This window comes from Diaphorina citri, unplaced genomic scaffold (assembly GCF_000475195.1).
Source record: "Diaphorina citri unplaced genomic scaffold, Diaci psyllid genome assembly version 1.1 scaffold4756, whole genome shotgun sequence".
NCBI lineage: Eukaryota > Metazoa > Arthropoda > Insecta > Hemiptera > Psyllidae > Diaphorina > Diaphorina citri.
Genome location: NW_007382149.1, coordinates 4291 through 8002, shown reverse-complemented (window position 1 = coordinate 8002; position 3712 = coordinate 4291).

The following is a 3712-nucleotide window of genomic DNA, read 5'->3' as shown; positions in this document are numbered from 1 at the left end:
ACAGCCCTTAATCGTGATCGCTTTTTGGCCTTGACATTTGGTTTGGCTACAAAATTTTAACGAGGCGATGCCCTCGCACTCAACCCTTTGCCTATTTTCTTAGCAAAGGAAATTCAGGCTGGTATAGTACTAACTGTTTATAGTCCCAAAGCCAGACTAGGCCTGGTTCCTACTCCCTGTTTAACATCCCCCAGCCAGACTACAATAAATCCAAGAAATAAAGGTGAATAAGTGGCTATAATTATCCTGATTTATTTAGGTACCGAACCTATTTTCTGATAACATGGACACTTGTTGCGACTGTCATCCGTAATAGGTACCTTCGTAGGTATAAATATATATACCTACCTACATTTATATTACATTCGCAACAATAAATCATATATTAAACAGTCTTAACCAATAATTAGTGGTAATATTCTGTAGAGAGATATGAAGCGCATGATTATCATTGGATGTTTTTAAACAACGAAACATTTCAGTCTCCAAAGTACCCAAAACCAGAAACTTTTAATCCATGGATTGGCAAAATTTGCTAACAGGTACTTATGGCAGTTGTATCTTCTATTTCTGCCTACTACTTACTTATCTAAGCAGTGATCTATAATAAAAAAAAAAAGGATGATACACCGCGTTTCTATTTTGTAGCAAATGGATGAAACTGCTACTTTAGACGCGTGGATAAGGGACTGTGTCCTCGTATCATGGCAGATACACCAGCTATTATTCTATTCTCATCAGATGACAGAGAAGAGACACAAACAGTCGGATACTATCCCATTCTAGCAGGATACATTAGAATACGTCACTCTTATCACGATATTATTTCAACAAAATGGAAATATGAACAATACCGTAGAAAGTATTTGTCAATCGATAAAGAGTATAAATTATTTTGTTGATGTTGAGTATCGAACCCATGGAACTTGTTGCTGCGCTCGTGAGCACCAAGACAAATCGTGTCCCCATTATTTATTTTAAAGTACCAAGTATATTCCTAGGCTAGTAGCACGTCTGTCTTGTACAGTACCATAACGCGATACTTCAGCATGTAATAGCTAGAATTTGAGGAGCTGGGTGCAAAAAGGGCAATAAATGAAAATCATCAAACTGAGATAATTATTTAACTTTAAAGTTTTCAATTTTTCATCAAAATCCTTGAAAAGTATGTTTACAAAAAACGCTGTAACTCATCGAAAAAAAAAGTTATCACTGCAGTTCAAACGCTGGAAGATAGAGCGCAACACGTTCTATTCAAAAAACCGTTTTACGCAAAAAGGGCAAAACCGTTTTACAAATGTTATTATGAAAAACGTGAGATTTGAGAATCTTACCTTCTTTCCAAAGTCACCGATTTCCTTCTGATCTATAAGAATCCTCACCAAACTTTCCACAGTATCAATAGAGGATAAGAATAGTGAAGAGTAGGTATACCAAGTAGGTAATGTACCTAATAGATAGGTAGGTACACTAAACAGCAGTGTTAATCACTAACACTTAACATCACTTATCGCTCTTTGAAAAACACTTGCATTTTCAAACCACTCAAATGCGTCTTTTCAGTGTTTATTTCCCCGCTGTTATTTTACGTGGAAAAGAGTGAGTTATATTCAAACTGAGTTCCTCAAAAGAGTTGTTATCACAGCACACGGAATGAATTTGATTCATTATCACTTACAAAGTAATAGAAAGCATTAATTATAATACCTAATTAAAATAAATATTGAATGTGAAAATGTTGAATTTCACAGTTTAAGTAGGTATTGTTTGAGAGTTGGTTCTTACGATATTGGATTTGTAATTTTCAAACTTGTAGATTTTTCTTAATCATGTAAATTCTTAATCTGAGATTTGAGAATCTTACCTTCTTTCCAAAGTCACCGATTTCCTTCTGATCTATAAGAATCCTCACCAAACTTTCCACAGTATCAATGGAGGATAAGAATAGGGAAAAGTAGGTATACCAAGTAGGTAAGTAGGTAATGTACCTAATAGATAGGTAGGTACACTAAACAGCAATGTTAATCACACTAACACTTAACATCACTTTTCGCTTGTTGAAAAACACTTGCATTTTCAAACCACTCAAATGCGTCTTTTCAGTGTTTATTTCCCCGTTGTTATTTTACGGCGAAAAGAGTGAGTTATACTCGAACTGAGTTGTTCAAAAGAGTTGTTATCACAGCACACGGAATGAATTTGATTCATTATCACTTACAAAGTAATAGAAAGCATTAAAAATAATACCTAATTAAAATAAATATTGAATGTGAAAATGTTGAATTTCTCACAGTTTAAGTATTGTTTGAGAGTTGGTTCTTATTTTTACGATATTGGATTTGTAATTTTCAAACTTGTAGATTTTTCTTCATGTAAATTCTTATTTATGTAAAGAAATGGAGATAGGTGTTTACTGTGTCTACCTATTTTTTAATTATAGTTGTAGCTTTATTTATAAACAATTTCTTGAATTAATAACTCTGGTAACTTTTGAAGCACGCAACTGTAAAGTTTCAACTTTAGCCTTCAATGAATTACTTTGTTTACACTTTTACCTCAATACGCTAACTTTTTTTTAATAATGAGAAAAAGTTAGTCCCAAAATCACTGAAATATTTTTAATAAAAAATTCTAACTTTAAAGGTAGGTACCTATATACCTACTTATTAGGTTAAAATGGTACTTACTTATTACCTAGGCATAAGTAAATATTTTTTTTCGTTATCAATAACTATCTAATCTAAAATAAATAATTTTAATAGGTACATACCTACCCACCTTACCTACATACATTTCTACCTATTAATTTATTTTTTACTTTATCAAAAATAATAAAGAACTGACAATTGAAAAAAAAATCTCTGTGTTTATCAACTTTATTATTTATTTACATACCTATTTATTTTTTACGATTTTTTTTTCTAATTTTATTGATTTCTATATGTTATTAATCATGTAAAGAAATGGAGATAGGTGTTTACTGTGTCTACCTATTTTTTAATTATAGTTGTAGCTTTATTTATAAACAATTTCTTAAATTAATAACTCTGGTAACTTTTGAAGCACGCAACTGTAAAGTTTCAACTTTAGCCTTCACTGAATTACTTTGTTTACACTTTTACCTCAATACGCTAACTTTTTTTTTAATAATGAGAAAAAGTTAGTCCCAAAATCACTGAAATATTTTTAATAAAAAAAAATTCTAACTTTAAAAGTAGGTAGGTACCTATATACCTACTTATCAGGTTAAAATGAATAGGTGTAGGTACTTACTTATTACCTAGGCATAAGTAAATAAATTGTTTTGTTATCAATAACTATCTAATCGAATAGTTTTACGTTTTACCTAATAATTAATTTTAATACATACCTACCCACCTTACCTACATACATTTCTACCTATTAATTTATTTTTTACTTTATCAAAAATAATAAAGAACTGACAAGTGAAAAAAATTTCTCTGTGTTTATCAACTTTATTATTTATCTACTTATTTATTTTTTACGATTTTTTTTTTAATTTTATTGATTTCTATATGTTATGTCCCTAGCTAATTAAATAATTATCATAAAAATAAATAATTTTTATGATTTTTCTAATTTTCTTGATTTTCACACTTCTTCGCGGTATTCTACTGCGTTATCACTGGAAACTGATTAATTAACTGATTCTAAGTATCTTCTTGTTGATTATCTTGGCACCAACTTCAGA